This window comes from Procambarus clarkii, chromosome 34 (assembly GCF_040958095.1).
Source record: "Procambarus clarkii isolate CNS0578487 chromosome 34, FALCON_Pclarkii_2.0, whole genome shotgun sequence".
Taxonomy (NCBI): domain Eukaryota; kingdom Metazoa; phylum Arthropoda; class Malacostraca; order Decapoda; family Cambaridae; genus Procambarus; species Procambarus clarkii.
Window position 1 is genome coordinate 39,219,006 of NC_091183.1, and position 21,640 is coordinate 39,240,645.

A 21,640-nucleotide genomic window follows, 5' to 3' on the forward strand; every position below is an offset into this window, starting at 1 on the left:
TGCCTCTCCACCACTGTGTGGGGGGACGTATGCCTCTCCAGCACTGTGTGGGGGGACGTATGCCTCTCCAGCACTGTGTGGGGGGACGTATGCCTCTCCAGCACTGTGTGGGGGGACGTATGCCTCTCCACCACTGTGTGGGGGGACGTATGCCTCTCCACCACTGTGTGGGGGGACGTATGCCTCTCCACCACTGTGTGGGGGGACGTAGTCCTCTCCAGCACTGTGTGGGGGGACGTATGCCTCTCCACCACTGTGTGGGGGGACGTATGCCTCTCCAGCACTGTGTGGGGGGACGTATGCCTCTCCAACACTGTGTGGGGGGACGTAGTCCTCTCCACCACTGTGTGGGGGGACGTATGCCTCTCCACCACTGTGTGGGGGGACGTATGCCTCTCCAACACTGTGTGGGGGGACGTATGCCTCTCCACCACTGTGTGGGGGGACGTAGTCCTCTCCACCACTGTGTGGGGGGACGTATGCCTCTCCACCACTGTGTGGGGGGACGTATGCCTCTCCAACACTGTGTGGGGGGACGTAGTCCTCTCCAACACTGTGTGGGGGGACGTATGCCTCTCCAACACTGTGTGGGGGGACGTAGTCCTCTCCAACACTGTGTGGGGGGACGTAGTCCTCTCCAACACTGTGTGGGGGGACGTATGCCTCTCCACCACTGTGTGGGGGGACGTATGCCTCTCCAGCACTGTGTGGGGGGACGTATGCCTCTCCAGCACTGTGTGGGGGGACGTATGCCTCTCCAGCACTGTGTGGGGGGACGTATGCCTCTCCAGCACTGTGTGGGGGGACGTATGCCTCTCCAGCACTGTGTGGGGGGACGTATGCCTCTCCACCACTGTGTGGGGGGACGTATGCCTCTCCACCACTGTGTGGGGGGACGTATGCCTCTCCACCACTGTGTGGGGGGACGTAGTCCTCTCCACCACTGTGTGGGGGGACGTATGCCTCTCCAGCACTGTGTGGGGGGACGTAGTCCTCTCCACCACTGTGTGGGGGGACGTATGCCTCTCCAGCACTGTGTGGGGGGACGTATGCCTCTCCAGCACTGTGTGGGGGGACGTATGCCTCTCCACCACTGTGTGGGGGGACGTATGCCTCTCCACCACTGTGTGGGGGGACGTAGGCCTCTCCACCACTGTGTGGGGGGACGTAGTCCTCTCCACCACTGTGTGGGGGGACGTATGCCTCTCCAGCACTGTGTGGGGGGACGTATGCCTCTCCAACACTGTGTGGGGGGACGTATGCCTCTCCACCTGTCCTCACTTTAATATCTGCCAGCCGCACTCTCCACCACTGTGTGGGGGGACGTATGCCTCTCCACCTGTCCTCACTTTAATATCTGCCAGCCGCACTCTCCAGCACTGTGTGGGGGGACGTATGCCTCTCCACCTGTCCTCACTTTAATATCTGCCAGCCGCACTCTCCACCACTGTGTGGGGGGACGTATGCCTCTCCACCACTGTGTGGGGGGACGTATGCCTCTCCACCACTGTGTGGGGGGACGTATGCCTCTCCACCACTGTGTGGGGGGACGTATGCCTCTCCACCACTGTGTGGGGGGACGTATGCCTCTCCACCACTGTGTGGGGGGACGTATGCCTCTCCACCTGTCCTCACTTTAATAACACTTAGTTGAAATCTTCATATTAGGCAAAATTGTAATTACATTTTGTTAATAAAGATGTTACTAATAATGATCCATCTGTCCTTATGGGAAGGTAATGTCTCTACAGCGCATGTCTCTTCCTCTCAACCTTTCCATTCTCTCTCCCTCCCTTCCCAGCCTCTCCCTTGACAGCCTTCCTCCCCCTGATATATCCTCCCTCCCCCCTGATATATCCTCCCTCCTCCCTGATATATCCTCCCTCCCCCCTGATATATCCACCCTCCCCCCTGATATATCCTCCCTCCCCCCTGATATATCCTCCTTCCCCCCTGATATATCCTCCCTCCCCCCTGATATATCCTCCCTCCCCCCTGATATATCCTCCTTCCCCCCTGATATATCCACCCTCCCCCCTGATATATCCTCCCTCCCCCCTGATATATCCTCCTTCCCCCCTGATATATCCTCCCTCCCCCCTGATATATCCTCCCTCCCCCCTGATATATCCTCCTTCCCCCTGATATATCCTCCCTCCCCCCTGATATATCCTCCTTCCCCCCTGATATATCCTCCCTCCCCCCTGATATATCCTCCCTCCCCCCTGATATATCCTCCCTCCCCCCTGATATATCCTCCCTCCCCCCTGATATATCCTCCCTCCCCCCCTGATATATCCTCCCTCCCCCCCCTGATATATCCTCCCTCCCCCCTGATATATCCTCCCCCCCTGATATATCCTCCCTCCCCCCTGATATATCCTCCCTCCCCCCCTGATATATCCTCCCTCCCCCCCTGATATATCCTCCCTCCCCCCTGATATATCCACCCTCCCCCCCTGATATATCCTCCCTCCCCCCTGATATATCCTCCCTCCCCCCCTGATATATCCTCCCCCCCTGATATATCCTCCCTCCCCCCTGATATATCCTCCCTCCCCCCCTGATATATCCTCCCTCCCCCCTGATATATCCTCCCTCCCCCGATATATCCTCCCTCCCCCCTGATATATCCTCCCTCCCCCCCTGATATATCCTCCCTCCCCCCCTGATATATCCTCCCTCCCCCCTGATATATCCTCCCTCCCCCCTGATATATCCTCCCTCCCCCCTGATATATCCTCCCTCCCCCCTGATATATCCACCCTCCCCCCCCTGATATATCCTCCCTCCCCCCTGATATATCCTCCCTCCCCCCTGATATATCCACCCTCCCCCCCTGATATATCCTCCCTCCCCCCTGATATATCCTCCCTCCCCCCCTGATATATCCTCCCTCCCCCCTGATATATCCTCCCTCCCCCCTGATATATCCTCCCTCCTCCCTGATATATCCTCCCTCCCCCCTGATATATCCTCCCTCCCCCCTGATATATCCTCCCTCCCCCCTGATATATCCACCCTCCCCCCCTGATATATCCTCCCTCCCCCCTGATATATCCTCCCTCCCCCCCTGATATATCCTCCCTCCCCCCTGATATATCCTCCCTCCCCCCTGATATATCCTCCCTCCTCCCTGATATATCCTCCCTCCCCCCTGATATATCCTCCCTCCCCCCTGATATATCCTCCCTCCCCCCTGATATATCCACCCTCCCCCCCTGATATATCCTCCCTCCCCCCTGATATATCCTCCCTCCCCCCTGATATATCCTCCCTCCCCCCTGATATATCCTCCCTCCCCCCTGATATATCCTCCCTCCCCCCTGATATATCCTCCCTCCCCCCTGATATATCCACCCTCCCCCCCCTGATATATCCTCCCTCCCCCCCTGATATATCCTCCCTCCCCCCCTGATATATCCTCCCTCCCCCCTGATATATCCTCCCTCCCCCCTGATATATCCTCCCTCCCCCCCTGATATATCCCCCCCCCCAACAACCATCAACCTCCGGCCTCTGTGCTGGCCTCGTGACCTCACGCTAAAAACATCTATATTTGTACGCAAGGGTAAACAACCTAATGAATTGAATGTTGCAGTGGAAATAAAACCTCTGACAATGAATGTTTTTCAGGCGTGTGCGCCTCAGATAGGTTAGCAGGGCTGGTCTAGTTGGCGGGCTTGGGTACAGTAAGTGTACATTTGTAACACTGTGGACAGTAACAGCGTACATTTGTAACACTGTGTACAGTAACAGCGTACATTTGTAACACTGTGGACAGTAACAGTGTACATTTGTAACACTGTGTACAGTAACAGTGTACATTTGTAACACTGTAGACAGTAACAGTGTACATTTGTAACACTGTGTACAGTAACAGTGAACATTTGTAACACTGTGTACAGTAACATTGTACATTTGTAACACTGTAGACAGTAAGTGTACATTTGTAACACTGGGTACAGTAACAGTGTACATATGTAACACACTGTACAGTAACAGTGTACATTTGTAACACTGGGTACAGTAACAGTGTACATTTGTAACACTGTACGGTAACAGCGTACATTTGTAACACACTGTACAGTAACTGCGTAGATTTGTAACTCTGTGGACAGTAACAGTGTACATTTGTAACACTGTGGACAGTAACAGTGTACATTTGTAACACTGTGTACAGTAACAGTGTACATTTGTAACACTGGACAGTAACAGTATACATTTGTAACACTGTGGACAGTAACAGTATACATTTGTAACACTGTGGACAGTAACAGTGTACATTTGTAACACTGGACAGTAACAGTGTACATTTGTAACACTGTACAGTAACAGTGTACATTTGTAACACTGTGGACAGTAACATTATACATTTGTAACACTGTGTACAGTAACAGCGTACATATGTAACACTGTGGACAGTAACAGTATACATTTGTAACACTGTGGACAGTAACAGTATACATTTGTAACACTGTGTACAGTAACAGTGTACTGATGCAGGCGACGAGTCACAATAACGTGGCTGAAGTATGTTGACCAGACCACACACTAGAAGGTGAAGGGACGACGACGTTTCGGTCCGTCCTGGACCATTCTCAAGTCGATTGTGAGAATGGTCCAGGACGGACCGAAACGTCGTCGTCCCTTCACCTTCTAGTGTGCATGGTCTGGTCAACAACAGCGTAGACATTGAACGTTCGTCACGGTGTGAGAGAGGACTGGAAACCTAAACGTGAGAACGACCACGCAACATTCCCGCTGTAACTCTTATATACCTTTTTGTATGTGTGTGTGTGTATTCCCGCTTTCTGTGATCGCTCGTCAAGCAACCAATCGCATTAAGACATCTGTTAGAGACCGGGTCTTCATAGTGAACCCTCGTGGATCACTACATCTATCTCACGCTTCCTCTGTTCTCCTTTCTCCCATGGTCAATACACCGCCCTCTCATTCACGCTATCTCTTCCCGCCATAAGAATTCAGTCGTGTGTGTGTGTTGGGGGGGGGGGGATGGGGGGGGTGCTAGCCGGCAGACAGTTCCCGCCGGCAGCGACAGGCCGGCTACAGTGACCGGTGTTCTCACTGTCTCAAGCAAATTATCTATTTTTTATGTTGTATAGCGCGGGGAGAAGGGGGGGGGGGAGTCTGGTCCAGGCAAGACTGTGGCAGGAATATCATTAACAGCTCTGTGGGAGCCCCGTCACCCACCTATTCTCACCCACTGTGGGAGCCCCGTCACCCACCTATTCTCACCCACTGTGGGAGCCCCAACACCTACGTAGTGTTGGAGGTAAATCCGGCAGGGATTGTCAACAGCAGGAGGCCTGTTACCCGCACCTGTCTCTATCACTGTCACACAGTCTTCACTACCTGTACACGTCTGTTGCTTGGTCTGACGTTGTCTTTTTATATATACACTAACACACCATCCTTCTCTCTCTCTCTCTCTCTCTCTCTCTCTCTCTCTCTCTCTCTCTCTCTCTCTCTCTCTCTCTCTCTCTCTCTCTCTCTCTCTCTCTCTCTCTCTCTGATAGGATAATGGGGCAGGGTGCTTGCCTCCTTAAAATACTCACAAGATGCCTTGTGGAGTTAATTAATGTAATTAATAGTTTGATGTCAACACTAGATGGAATGTGAAGAGAATTTCCATACAACAATATCTGTCATGGAAGATTTTCTGTTGCACTTTTCTATTCCGACCTCCTCGGTGCTGATCGAATCTGTGGCATATTCATGGAGTGTAATTTAGGTGTTGGTGCTGTGAGGTGACAGTCCCACCCAGCATGTGGGTCCCCTGCTCTCTCTTCCTCCAGTGGTCTCTCAGTGTTGCTTCACCTCCCTTTGTGTCTCTTTCCCACTGTCACTCTCTACTTCATAGCTCTCAGCCACCTCATTGATGCTGAACAAATCCACAAGGGCCGTCACGAGGATTCGAACCTGCGTCCGGGAGCATCCCAGATACTGCCTTAATCTGCCTTGATGCATCACCTTAGTGTGATTTCTGTGTGTCTCATTGATGCTCTTCAAGCATAGCTCGCTAATACGCACGCACGCACGCACGCACGCACGCACGCGAAAACACCCACACACACCTACCTTGAGGTTACCTTGAGGTGCTTCCGGGGCTTAGCGTCCCCGCGGCCCGGTCGTCGACCAGGCCTACCTACCTAGTGTGTTAGAGAGGTCGTGCAGCGTGAGGAAAAATAGATCGGCTAGAAAGGCGGGGTCCAAGAGCTAAATATCTCGATTCTGCAGACGTAAATGGCTAACTCAATACAGACATTTCAACATAACTACGGTCTGGAAACGAGAGAACAGTCATGGAATTGACCCTACAAAGGTTGGAAAGGTGCGACTTGGGAGCTGAGGTTCGACCCTGCAGACAGAGACATCTAGGTGAGTGGCTTCGAACTCCCTCAATCAATCAAACCTCCACCTTCAACTGTCTTCACAATTATACAAAAACTCATCATTCAAAATTGTCTTTTAAATCTTAAATTTCAACGCTTGAGCACTGATGAGTTATATATCAACAGCTTGAGCACTAATGGTTATATATCAACAGCTTGAGCACTAATGGGTTATATATCAACAGCTTGAGCACTAATGGTTATATATCAACAGCTTGAGCACTAATGGTTATATATCAACAGCTTGAGCACTAATGGTTATATATCAACAGCTTGAGCACTAATGGTTATATATCAACAGCTTGAGCACTAATGGGTTATATATCAACAGCTTGAGCACTAATGGGTTATATATCAACAGCTTGAGCACTAATGGTTATATATCAACAGCTTGAGCACTAATGGGTTATATATCAACAGCTTGAGCACTAATGGTTATATATCAACAGCTTGAGCACTAATGGTTATATATCAACAGCTTGAGCACTAATGGTTATATATCAACAGCTTGAGCACTAATGGTTATATATCAACAGCTTGAGCACTAATGGTTATATATCAACAGCTTGAGCACTAATGGGTTATATATCAACAGCTTGAGCACTAATGGTTATATATCAACAGCTTGAGCACTAATGGTTATATATCAACAGCTTGAGCACTAATGGTTATATATCAACAGCTTGAGCACTAATGGTTATATATCAACAGCTTGAGCACTAATGGTTATATATCAACAGCTTGAGCACTAATGGTTATATATCAACAGCTTGAGCACTAATGGGTTATATATCAACAGCTTGAGCACTAATGGGTTATATATCAACAGTTTGAGCACTAATGGCTTTATTTCCTACTAAACTCTCAAGTTATATTTGCCTATATTGTTGGCCAAGTTTATTTCTAAGTAAAGTTTAATGGTAAGGTGTTTGATTACCTCCATAAACACCTGTACAGATGTTATTACTTAGTAACGCAGATGTTTATTGGTCAATTTTCCTGGTGGGTATTTTGGTGGTCATTAAAGTTTCTTCATAAGCAAGGCTTAAAGGCTAATGTAGTCAGGGTGTTTGGTAGTTATTAAGGTGGATGTTCCCTGCTTATTAAGGCTAAACTCCAGACTAAAGCGCCTCGTTAATTCAGACTTTTTGAGTTCTAACTTCTCGACTCACAGCTGTAACGGGGCAAGTTTTTTATATATATATCAGTACTGGAGAGGTTGTTAATTCAGGCTTTCAGTAATAGTAAGGAAGGCACTTCCCTGTAACGGGGGGTGGTGGAAATGGCTCTATCTTGTCCATTATTCCACCCCCCAGTTAACTAACGAGGCCGGGGGAAACAGCTCTCTCTAGTCCGTTATCCCGTCCCCAGTTAGCTAACTATTCTAGAGCACTCCCAGAGTTCCTAAGGCAGCCTCTCTCGTTCAACACCTTGTAACCTAGGTATTCGACTACCTAGGTGCTAAGACTACAAGGCGCCGTCACTTGATCAGCTACCCGAAACTCTAGAGAGAACTCTAGAATACAGAATCATTGCCACAAACGTATAAGTGAAAACGAAAGGAAAGAAATGAATAGTGAAGTAATTAGTGAGGGTTTGGGGTGAGAGGCAGAGAGGTGGGAGGAGCGAGAAGGGTCATTAGTTGAAAGTGAAAGTTTAGAGAAGGGTGGAGGGAGAGGTGTAGATAGGTAGAAGTAGAAGAGTAGATAGTAGAAGTAGAAGAGTAGATAGTAGAAGACGAAATGCTGCCACCATCCATTCATGATCATTACATACAAGACAAGGAATGGAACTTGTCTGTATCACAATATTCACCAAAGATGTTATCATGAGTTCATTATTAGTATGTTCCCTCTGTACCATGTACTCATTAAAATCAGGGAACCAATAATCCCCGAGGCTTTCTCACCTCAACTCAACTCTAGGGACACAGTGAAAGACCATTTAAATAATAAATTCAACAATTATATTTTTCATGATAAATATCATAACTTAAGCAATTCAATTAAAATGTTCCAGTTTAATATGCAAAGTGAGTCATCATCCAAGAATCTGAGAACCCTACAACTTGACTGCCCCTGATCATCACACAACATATGTAAACACGACCAAGTCACCTTAATGCTCAACTCACCAAGTGTCTCTGCCTATAGCTGGATAGAGAGGGGGGGGGGGGGTCTGTAGTTGACAGAGACTCCCGCCCTGCCGGCCGACAGCCTCCCTGATAGGGCTGTCTTCTCTCTGCTCTCCTGGCTCGTCTGCTGCTCTGTCTGTTGATCCTCCATGCTGGATAGCTCTCCGAGTTTATATTGGGGAACCTAGTAGCTAACTCCGCCCACAAGTAGATAGCCTCCGGCACTACCAAGCCACTCCTCAAACGTCGGCTTGTTTGAAGGCTACCAGACTACAATTAAGAGCTTAGCGGAAGCAAGGTGAAATTCTCATGATCTGACCTCAGGTCACTTGAGGTCATTAACGCTTTGAGGTGTGAGATCTCAGGCAGACAACTGGCGCCTTTCCAAATCCGTCTGTGACTCATATTCTATATATATTTTAAATAAACTAACCCAAACACTTTTACAGTGTTACATCTCCCCTTCTCCCCGAAATAAAGTTTTTGCAACACTGCTAAAGCAAGCTAGCTGTGTGCAACAACTTTATTAACGAAAAAAAAATACATCCTAGCTAAACAAATATACATCATCCTACTCTAAAAAATGAAATATGTAGACAGACGTCCATTGTCTCTGGCTGGGCGACGTCACTGCTTGGTCTTGTAGATAATCCTGTACCACATTTCTTCAACACAACTGCCTCCGTCGCTTCTCCGTCGTTAACGCACAACAACACTTGGTCAACCCGAAAGCCGTTACTACTTGAACTGAGCACAGGACCGTGGAATTCGGTTGTCCCAGCTGATCTGTAATTGGCCCTACGTCAGTCACCATGAGAGACGTATATTGGGGTTCTTCACAGCTATAGGGACTACAAGTTTCGAGACCTTCATATAGTTGCCAACAGTAGAAATCCCATCCTACTCTTCTTCCTCCCTGTTGCTCCAGCACGCCTCCTTCAGAGAGCTACTTCTGACAGCCACATCAAGTCCGCATGACACAGGAAGAATCACTCAACAGAGCAACATGCTTGTAGGAGGGGCGGCCAGTCAAGGCAAACGATCCTGTCTTGCAATTACGCTCCATGCAATAATGCTGACACCAGCAAGGGACACTAGGTATCGTGTCTCAGCTTGGCTTATCTTCTTCTTTCTTCTCTCTTCTTTCTTCTCTCTTCTTTTCTTCTCTCTTCTTTCTTCTTTCTTCTCTCTTCCTCCTCCCATGGGTCTTTGACAAGCGACCTGGGGTCCATTGGGGGTCTGTCCGTCCTGGGGTCCATCCTGGGTAGACCGATGTTGGTGGGACAGACTGGAGTCGTTGTTGCTCCTCTTCCATCATTACTGGGTCGTCTGGGGTCGTCTGCAGAACGACCTGGGGTCCACTGGGGGTCCGTCCGTCTTGGGGTCCACTGGGGTCCGTCCGTCTTGGGGTCCACTGGGTAGACCAATGTTGACCGACCGAGAGGGCTGCATCTTGGGGTCCCCTGGGGTGGTGGTGGTGGTGGTGGCCCTGACATCCAGGTAGGGGCTGGTCGTCGTGGTGGTGAGGAACAGCCGTGAGTGTGGTATAAGGCAGCCGTCTCCCTCTTCTGTATGTGCGTCTCTCCTCTCTTCTGGCTCCCACCTGTGAAATGAACAGAAAGGCGACAATACGTGTTCCCAAGATGTTTGTGTGACCCTGTCGTTTGTATAGGGTTACACAGTCCTATCATACCGCTCTCCTCCTGGCAACAACTACACTTCAATTTTTAATAATTCAATTAACTCTGAATGATATTGACTTGGTGGAACATAAAACAGTAACAGAGTAAAGTTAGAGAAGAGAGAATAAGGTCATCACTACTTTTAACTTGTCACAAAAAAAAATCAACACTAATAGACAAAACACTAGCCTAAACTTAACTGTACCGTTCCTAATCTTAAGTACTTAATTAACCGTTACTCCCACCCTTAACCTACAGCCACCTACGTGACCCAGAGTGTCTCCCTAGCTTCTCCGCCGGTAAACAACTCCAAACTGTTGTCACCCCTGTGACCAGACTATCTAACGTCGAGCGTCCCCAACGTGAAGTCTACTGACATACTAGTCCACACTAGCATGCTGTACAATACCAGTACACCTCGGGTTATTGCGTTCAAATGGAGTAACAGTCGATCGCAATAATCTGAGCAGAACCACTACTTAACCTACTTAAGAACTACACCTGCCACTCCCCACTGACCTGGAGACCAGCGGTGGCTGGGTGTCCCCGTGGGACATGCGAGGTCACCTGTCACACTCAGCTGACCTGCACTACCAACACCGCTAAGTTCCCAAATCGCCAAATCTTATTACTAACATAAATCACTACACACGCAAGTTCTGGTGAACATTCCCTGAACACCACAAAACTCACAAAATCACTAAACACAACACCAGAGAATCACTATCTCCTAACCTGAAAAAAGTTCGCTAACTCGCGAATATTAAACACCTGTCAAGATCTCCCTGATAGCGCCTGAGCGGCAAAAAGACACGTGGGACTGAACAATGTTAAAAGAACACCAATACCTTAAACATTGTTCAACACCGCTGCCATCATTGTAACGGGGGGTGGTGGAAATGACTCTATCTTGTCCATTATTCCACCCCCCAGTTAACTAACGAGGCCGGGGGAAACAGCTCTCTCTAGTCCGTTATCCCGTCCCCAGTTAGCCAACTATTCTAGAGCACCTCCAGAGTTCCTAAGGCAACCTCTCTCGTTCAACACCTTGTAACCTAGGTATTTGACTACCTAGGTGCTAAGACTACAAGGCGCCGTCACTTGATCAGCTACCCGAAACTCTAGAGAGAACTCTAGAATACAGAATCATTGCCACAAACGTATAAGTGAAAACGAAAGGAAAGAAATGAATAGTGAAGTAATTAGTGAGGGTTTGGGGTGAGAGGCAGAGAGGTGGGAGGAGCGAGAAGGGTCATTAGTTGAAAGTGAAAGTTTAGAGAAGGGTGGAGGGAGAGGTGTAGATAGGTAGAAGTAGAAGAGTAGATAGTAGAAGTAGAAGAGTAGATAGTAGAAGACGAAATGCTGCCACCATCCATTCATGATCATTACATACAAGACAAGGAATGGAACTTGTCTGTATCACAATATTCACCAAAGATGTTATCATGAGTTCATTATTAGTATGTTCCCTCTGTACCATGTACTCATTAAAATCAGGGAACCAATAATCCCCGAGGCTTTCTCACCTCAACTCAACTCTAGGGACACAGTGAAAGACCATTTAAATAATAAATTCAACAATTATATTTTTCATGATAAATATCATAACTTAAGCAATTCAATTAAAATGTTCCAGTTTAATATGCAAAGTGAGTCATCATCCAAGAATCTGAGAACCCTACAACTTGACTGCCCCTGATCATCACACAACATATGTAAACACGACCAAGTCACCTTAATGCTCAACTCACCAAGTGTCTCTGCCTATAGCTGGATAGAGAGGGGGGGGGGGGGGTCTGTAGTTGACAGAGACTCCCGCCCTGCCGGCCGACAGCCTCCCTGATAGGGCTGTCTTCTCTCTGCTCTCCTGGCTCGTCTGCTGCTCTGTCTGTTGATCCTCCATGCTGGATAGCTCTCCGAGTTTATATTGGGGAACCTAGTAGCTAACTCCGCCCACAAGTAGATAGCCTCCGGCACTACCAAGCCACTCCTCAAACGTCGGCTTGTTTGAAGGCTACCAGACTACAATTAAGAGCTTAGCGGAAGCAAGGTGAAATTCTCATGATCTGACCTCAGGTCACTTGAGGTCATTAACGCTTTGAGGTGTGAGATCTCAGGCAGACAACTGGCGCCTTTCCAAATCCGTCTGTGACTCATATTCTATATATATTTTAAATAAACTAACCCAAACACTTTTACAGTGTTACATCCCCCCCCCCCCTCTCTCTCTCTCTCTCTCTCTCTCTCTCTCTCTCTCTCTCTCTCTCTCTCTCTCTCTCTCTCTCTCTCTCTCTCTCTCTCTCTCTCTCTCTCTCTCTCCCTTGTTCCTCTTTTGTCTCCCTTCCTCTCTTCTCCTACCCCCCCTACCCCCTCCTTTCCCATTCCCCCCTATTTCCTTACTTACCTATTCTCTCCATCCTTCTTCCCTACGTATTTGTTTTCCAGTTTTCCTCTATTTTTCCTCCATAATTTCTTTCATATTTTCCTCTCGCTACTTGTTTAGCACCTCCCTCTTTCTCTCACCCTCTTTCCTTAAACCCTGAAGTCCTTACCCTCCTCCTCCTCATGTCTCCTTGCCTTCATTTCCCTGCCAGCCTCCCTTTCCTCACCTCCCCCGGGTAAAAACACGCTCTTACCCAACGCCTGCACGAAACACATTATTTTTTACCATCAGCCTATCATCATTGAGGGTTTTTTAATCCATCGTAAATATCCTGTGAATCATGGTCGCCGCCATCGGTGCTTCTAGAGTCCCTAACACTGCTGCCGCGTCCTCCTGTTGTCGATACACTCGCGTTAAACTCTATGGATTCCGCGTCGAACGTTTCATTTCCACCTTCTCTATGAAGAATGCCATGGGGGCCGATTGGCATCAAAGGAGAGCAGTGGGTCCGGCCCCGAACCACCAAAGATAATCCCCCACAAGCAACAGTTATCCTCTAAAGTTTAATGGGACTAGCCACAAACGTCTGACCTTCATTCTTGGACAGCAAGAGTCTGGATGTGATGTATTTATACAACATGTCTGTGATTCCCTGCTGTGGGTGTTGTATCATACAACATGCCTGCCATCCCCTACTGTGGGTGTTGCATCATACAACACGCCTGCCATCCCCTACTGTGGGTGTTGTATCATACAACACGCCTGCCATCCCCTACTGTGGGTGTTGTATCATACAACACGCCTGCCATCCCCTACTGTGGGTGTTGTATCATACAACACGCCTGCCATCCCCTACTGTGGGTGTTGTATCATACAACACGCCTGCCATCCCCTACTGTGGGTGTTGTATCATACAACACGCCTGCCATCCCCCTACTGTGGGTGTTGTATCCTACAACAGGGGGATACAACACCAGTTGATCACAACAAAAGGGGAACATAGTTTACATTAGAGTGGTAATTGGGTGACGAAACTACAGATGTACAGTTTAACTCTCGTTCCCTGACACACAAAAGCTGTGTTAATGCCAACTTTATGTCCAATTTGGTTGTTCAGGTAACTTTAATTGGAATAATTATGTAGATGTAATTATGTGGGAGGAGGCCGTTAGGATCTGAATATTTATAACGCCAGAAAAATACCCGTGGACGATCATAGCCCTCTGAGGGTGAGGGCTGGTGTAGGTGGTGTGGGCGAGGGCTGGTGTAGGTGGTGTGGGTGAGGGCTGGTGTAGGTGGTGTGGGTGAGGGCTGGTGTAGGTGGTGTGGGTGAGGGCTGGTGTAGGTGGTGTGGGTGAGGGCTGGTGTAGGTGGTGTGGGTGAGGGCTGGTGTAGGTGGTGAGGGTGAGGGTGAGGGCTGGTGTAGGTGGTGTGGGTGAGGGCTGGTGTAGGTGGTGTGGGTGAGGGTGATGGCTGGTGTAGGTGGTGTGGGTGAGGGTGAGGGCTGGTGTAGGGGGTGTGGCTGAGGGTGAGGGCTGGTGTAGGTGGTTTGGCTGAGGGTGAGGGCTGGTGTAGGTGGTGTGGGTGAGGGTGAGGGCTGGTGTAGGGGGTATGGCTGAGGGCTGGAGCAGAGGGTGTGGCTACTGGAGCAGACATTATGGGTGCACAATTTCAACGGTCGGAGCCATCGTCATTTTCCGCAGTACTCATTATTCCCTGCAATAATGTTGCTCGCATTTTTAAATCCTTTTGAGTACTTTGTTTTACTTGTAACGTAATCTGTACTGAGTGTGATGCTTGTCTGTCTGTCTGCTTGTGTATCTCGCGATGCCTGCCGGTCTGTCTGCTTGTGTATCTCGCGATGCTTGCCGGTCTGTCTGCTTGTGTATCTCGCGATGCCTGCCTGTCTGCCTGCCTGCCTGCCTGCCTGCCTGCCTCCCTGCCTGCCTGCCTGCCTGCCTGTCTGCCTGACTGCCTGCCTGCCTGACTGACTGACTGCCTGCCTGCCTGCCTGCCTGCCTGTCTGCCTGCCTGCCTGCCTGCCTGTCTGCCTGACTGCCTGCCTGCCTGCCTGCCTGCCTGCCTGCCTGTCTGCCTGACTGCCTGCCTGCCTGACTGACTGACTGACTGCCTGCCTGCCTGTCTGCCTGCCTGCCTGCCTGTCTGCCTGCCTGCCTGCCTGCTGCCTGCCTGCCTGCCTGACTGACTGCCTGACTGCCTGCCTGCCTGCCTGACTGCCTGCCTGCCTGACTGACTGCCTGACTGCCTGCCTGCCTGACTGACTGCCTGACTGCCTGCCTGACTGACTGCCTGACTGCCTGCCTGACTGACTGCCTGACTGACTGCCTGACTGCCTGACTGACTGCCTGACTGCCTGCCTGCCTGACTGACTGCCTGACTGCCTGCCTGCCTGACTGACTGCCTGACTGCCTGCCTGCCTGCCTGACTGACTGACTGCCTGACTGCCTGACTGCCTGACTGCCTGACTGACTGCCTGACTGACTGCCTGACTGACTGCCTGCCTGCCTGACTGCCTGACTGACTGCCTGCCTGCCTGACTGACTGCCTGAGTGCCTGCCTGCCTGACTGACTGCCTGACTGCCTGCCTGCCTGCCTGACTGACTGACTGCCTGACTGCCTGACTGACTGCCTGACTGCCTGACTGCCTGACTGACTGCCTGACTGCCTGCCTGCCTGACTGACTGCCTGACTGCCTGCCTGCCTGCCTGCCTGACTGCCTGCCTGCCTGACTGACTGCCTGACTGCCTGCCTGCCTGCCTGACTGACTGCCTGACTGCCTGCCTGACTGACTGCCTGACTGCCTGCCTGACTGACTGCCTGACTGCCTGACTGACTGCCTGACTGCCTGACTGACTGCCTGACTGCCTGCCTGCCTGACTGACTGCCTGACTGCCTGCCTGCCTGCCTGCCTGACTGACTGCCTGACTGCCTGCCTGACTGCCTGCCTGCCTGCTTGCCTGACTGACTGCCTGCCTGCCTGACTGACTGCCTGCCTGACTGACTGACTGACTGCCTGACTGACTGCCTGCCTGCCTGCCTGCCTGCCTGTATACCTGCAGGTTCTCTATCACTCGCCCATATCTCTCAACATACAGTATATGTTGAAAACAGTAAAAAACATATAACCACAAACGTATACACACTCAGTAAACACTAGCATACCAACATATTATCTTCAAACTTGTCCTGTATACTCACGGCTGGAAAGTATATCCCTCGCATACCGCCTCATTAAATACTTAACATGGTCGGCCGACTGGACTAAAAAAAAATTCCTGCTCGCAATAAAAATTTTATGAAATAAAATGCTGCACGAAGCCTCGCGTATTGACGCCTCTGATTTTCACACACGGAAATTTAAACTTTGCTTCATGAATATATATATATTTTTGATGGTAGAAGCGTTTAGGCCTAAACTGGCAACGGACGTAGGAATTTTGATCCTAATTTGGAGACTTCCAGTTGGGCTTTTAGGTCAATGTTTACTATGGCATTTTTGTCCTTTGACTTTTTCGTTTCGATGTTTGTATATGTGTTGTGTGTGTGTGTGTGTGTGTGTGTGTGTGTGTGTGTGTGTGTGTGTGTGTGTGTGTGTGTGTGTGTGTGTGTGTGTGTGTGTGTGTGTGTTGTGTGTGTGTGTGTGTGTGTGTGTGTGTGTGTGTGTGTGTGTGTGTGTGTGCGTGCGTGCGTGTGTGTGTGTGTGTGTGTGTGTGTGTGTGTGTGTGTGTGTGTGTGTGTATTCACCTAGTTGTGTTTGCGGGGGTTGAGCTTTGCTCTTTCGGCCCGCCTCTCAACTGTCAATCAACTGTTTACTAACTACTTTTTTTCCACACCACACACACACCCCAGGAAGCAGCCCGTGGCAGCTGACTAACTCCCAGGTACCTATTTACTGCTAGGTAACAGGGGCATTCAAGGTGAAAGAAACTTTGCCCATTTGTTTCTGCCTGGTGTGTGTGTGTGTGTGTGTGTGTGTGTGTGTGTGTGTGTGTACTCACCAAGTTGTTCTTGCGAGGGGTTGAGCTTTGGCTCTTTGGTCCCGCCTTTCAACCGAGCGTGTGTTTGCGTGTGCGTGCGTGCTCAGAAGCAGTTCATGTGTGGTACCTGCCATCAGCCAAGAGGCAATTGGCAGCCAATCTATCCTTAAATGTGTTTATTGTGGCCGGATCTCCTACATGAACTGGTAATCTATCTATTTGATCAATCTAGCAACGAGGAGGCCTGGTCGACGACCGGGCCGCGGGGTCACTAAGCCCCGAAATCACCTCAAGGTATCCCTGCGGTCGAGTGTCCTCTTGCTACAGAAGTGACTGTTTCTTCCGGTTATTACAACATACAGTTAGGTTATGGTATTTTGGATGTGTTGTCATCTTGCATTTGAAGACAAATTACCTCTCAAGCAAGCAGGTGCTTGCTTGCACCTCTTAGACTAGCACTCGCACTTGCAAGAAAATTGTTTAAATTACTGACATCTCCTCAGTGATCGATGTTACCACTGCAATGCAAATTATATCAGTATTAATAACAATTAACTTAAAAACTTAGCTTAAATAGTATTAACTTGAAAAATATTCACAGATCTGGCATAGTCATACCACAGAACAGACTACAGAACATATACTGGGATATATTTCGACAGACTGAAGCATACTTCATACCCAGACAAACACCTTGACCTGGGAAAGGGAGAAGAGGGTTTGTATTCTTAGGTAAACCTCGCAAGCTATGGTGAGAGGGGCCTTTGGCCAGCTATCAGAGCCACTCATGCCAAACTAGCAGGTGGGAAAACCCCCAACTGGGGACCACCACACACACCTCAGACCCATCTGGTCCAGCCACCAGGGGTGGCCTGTGGCAGCGCCCTGTGGTGGAGGATGAGTGTAGAACACACTCACCCACCACCACAGGGTGCAAAATGCTACACATCTTGCACACTTGCGAATGGCAAGGTTCTCCAACAGCAGGAATATACTGTGAGTGCCGAGGGAAATTCCTCCTCGCTCCTCCACGTTTTTCTAGTCAATAGAGTCCCACAAATCTGTGTGATTAACTACATAACTGTACCCAGTATGGAAGTTAATACTTGGTCCCCAGTCGAATACGGCTGACACGGCACCACTCCAGCAAATGAGAAAAACCTTCTCCATCACCTGACCTAAACCCGCGGGACAAGTCAAACACTCGTGGACAAAACGACAATAAGATTTTGTATTTTATTTTGTTGGTACAAAAATCGTCATTGAGCAACTTCATTAGTTTCCCCTCCACACCAGTCAAAACACTTCCAGCAGTGGAGAAGATCTAAATGAATTACAAGGAGGCAATGTTGCAAAATGATGACCAAGACATCAACACAGGGCGTCAGGACACACACACACACACACACACACACACACACACACACACACACACACACACACACACACACACACACACACACACACACACACACACACACACACGCACACACACACACACACACACACACGCCTCACCCACTCCCAAGCACGTATGAAACGTAAAACAGGACATTTCGAGCCGTCCTAAAACCTTATCAAGTCGACGTAGCCAAGGACACGTTACAAGAAATATAAAAAGCAAAAGACTCATAATGAAACTTCTCAACTCCTCAGATGAAGATGGTAACTAAGAGGTCTGTGTAGCCGACATCTCCACAGAAGCCACACGGAGAGTAATGAGAGGAACCGGAGGTACCGGGCTTCCTTACACAGCGAGGCAGGAGGTACCGGGCTACCTTACACAGCGAGGCAGGAGGTACCGGGCTACCTTACACAGCGAGGCAGGAGGTACAGTGATCCACTACACCTACAGTGATCCACAACACCTACAGTGATCCACTACACCTACAGTGATCCACTACACCTACAATGATCCACTACACCTACAATGATCCACTACACCTACAGTGATCCACTACACCTACAATGATCCACTACACCTACAATGATCCACTACACCTACAGTGATCCACTACACTATAGTGATCCACTACACCTACAGTGATCCACTACACCTACAGTGATCCACTACACTATAGTGATCCACTACACCTACAGAGATCCACTACACCTACAGTGATCCACTACACCTACAGTGATCCACTACACCTACAGTGATCCACTACACCTACAGTGATCCACTACATTATAGTGATCCACTACACCTACAGTGATCCACTACACCTACAGTGATCCACTACACTATAGTGATCCACTACACCTACAGTGATCCACTACACTATAGTGATCCACTACGCCTACAGTGATCCACTACACCTACAGTGATCCACTACACCTACAGTGATCCACTACACTATAGTGATCCACTACACCTACAGTGATCCACTACATTATAGTGATCCACTACACCTACAGTGATCCACTACACCTACAGTGATCCACTACACTATAGTGATCCACTACACCTACAGTGATCCACTACACTATAGTGATCCACTACACCTACAGTGATCCACTACACTATAGTGATCCACTACACCTACAGTGATCCACTACACTATAGTGATCCACTACACCTACAGTGATCCACTACACTATAGTGATCCACTACACCTACAGTGATCCACTACACCTACAGTGATCCACTACACCTACAGTGATCCACTACATTATAGTGATCCACTACACCTACAGTGACCCACTACACCTACAGTGACCCACTACACCTACAGTGATCCACTACACCTACAGTGACCCACTACACCTACAGTGATCCACTACACCTACAGTGATCCACTACACCTACAGTGATCCACTACACCTACAGTGACCCACTACACCTACAGTGATCCACTACACCTACAGTGATCCACTACACCTACAGTGATCCACTACACCTACAGTGACCCACTACACCTACAGTGACCCACTACACCTACAGTGATCCACTACACTATAGTGTCCTACCTGAGAAGTGTGAGGTTCTGGGGTCGTCGTCCGCTCTGAAATGAATCAGAAAATATATAAAAATCTTTATAAAAGCGACTTTAATCTTGCAGGCATTAATCAGTGGGAGGAATGCGAGCGAGCGAGAGAGAGAGAGAGAGAGAGGAGAGAGAGAGAGAGAGAGAGAGAGAGAGAGAGAGAGAGAGAGAGAGAGAGAGAGAGAGAGAGAGAGAGAGAGAGAGAGAGAGAGGAGAGAGAGAGAGAGAGAGAGAGAGAGAGAGAGAGAGAGAGAGAGAGAGAGAGAGAGAGAGAGAGAGAGAGAGAGAGAGAGAGAGAGAGAGAGAGAGAGCATCATGGTATATGTTAATAGAGAAAATGAAGTAATAGCTATTGTTCTTCACACTGTTCTCACTGTTCCTCGCTACACCTGTTCACTAGCCCACACCCTGCACACTATCTCAACACCCTACACACCTTCTCACATTACACATCAGACGTACAATAATCTCAATGTGAAATTTAATTGGTTACTCGTCATCGACCAATCAGAGAGCCGCAACACGCACTGAAGCTAATCAATTACACACCTACTTATACCTGTCAAGTTGGGGGGCGAGGTGTGGGCAGTGGTGCTGTGAGAATGGTGTTGGTGGGTAGTAGTGTGGGCAGGGTGGGGGTGTGGGCAGGGTGTGGGTGTGGTTGTGGGCAGGGTGTCGGGTGTGGTTGTAGGGCAGGGTGTCGGTGTGGGTGTAGGCAGGGTGTGGGTGTGGGTGTAGGCAGGGTGTGGGTGTGGTGTAAGGTGGTTAAGGCTGCCAGCACTCAAGAAATGACGCTAATCATCATTTATATCAATGACATAATTTGTCATTGACAAATTATAATTTCAACGCCAGCAAGTTGTAGTTGATGAAAAAGGCAACAGGCGCCAAGAGACCATAAAGACGTTACAAAATGAAGGAAAACTGCCTCACTTTAACGACCGGAGAAGAAGACCTATTCGTCATAATGGCGTTATCTTGAGGTTATCTTGAGATGATTTCGGGGCTTTAGTGTCCCCGCGGCCCGGTCCTAGACCAGGCCTCCACCCCCAGGAAGCAGCCTGTGACAGCTGACTAACACCCAGGTACCTATTTTACTGCTAGGTAACAGGGGCATAGGGTGAAAGAAACTTTGCCCATTGTTTCTCGCCGGCGCCTGGGATCGAACCCAGGACCACAGGATCACAAATCCAGCGTGCTGTCCGCTCCAACCGACCGGCGTAACTACATTGGTTATATTAGTGGTTCAATAAATTCATTAACTTAGCCCAACACTGGAGATATATATAAATAGACCTAATATAAACAGCATATACCAGCAATGGAAACATTATAGTGTAATTCCTGAACCTAAATAAGGAAACATTCACATGAGTGAGCACCACCTACATGAGACCATTTCTAGGGTATGACGCCCCATCCTGGAACCCCCATTTCGAAAGCATCAGGAAACTTTAAAAGAAACAAAGGATTGCAAAGATGATCGTCCCAGAATTAGGAAGTATTATGTATGAAGAAAGACTGAAAAAACTGGACCAAACGTCGCAATAAAATCAGAGATGGGGAGACTATGATAGAGACAAAATACTTAGAGAGATTGACAGAGTGGAAAAATAGATGATCAGATTGAATACCAATAGAACGAGAGGGTTTTGTTCTATTTGTGTAAGCCTGAGAAACAGATGAGTCATAGATATATTAGAAAGTTATCTTTTAACACAAGAATATTAGGAAAATGTATTGAAGTAAATAGATTGTAGAAGCGAACTTCTTTCATAATCGTAAAAATAGATATTAATTGAAAAAATAGCTCAGGAGTCATTGTATTAGAGAACCGGAGACTGGACAAATGTAGTCTATAAGAGCGAACTGTCGCTCCTGTATGCACATATTTACCAGTACACACACACACACACACAGGCTCAATATGACACACCATTAGAGCCCAATAGGTTCAGGAACCTGTACACCTGTTGATTGACGGTTGAGAGGCGGGGCCAAAGAGCCAGAGCTCAACCCCCGCAAACACAACTAGGTGAA

At 48.8% G+C, this 21,640-nt stretch overlaps 2 protein-coding genes across 2 annotated transcripts in view; one reads left to right on the forward strand and one right to left on the reverse strand.

The window, feature by feature from the left end:
* trio (trio Rho guanine nucleotide exchange factor) overlaps positions 1-21,640 on the forward strand; it is a 766,603-nt gene that overhangs the window by 183,232 nt on the left and 561,731 nt on the right. The gene's annotated exons all lie outside the window — the stretch shown is intronic.
* The window catches only part of LOC123762089 (discoidin domain-containing receptor 2), a 273,769-nt gene that overhangs the window by 172,681 nt on the left and 79,448 nt on the right, over positions 1-21,640 (reverse strand). The window contains exon 2 of the mRNA XM_069335891.1: positions 19,584-19,618. The gene's annotated coding sequence lies outside the window, so the exon portion shown is untranslated. The remainder of the gene's footprint in view (positions 1-19,583; positions 19,619-21,640) is intronic.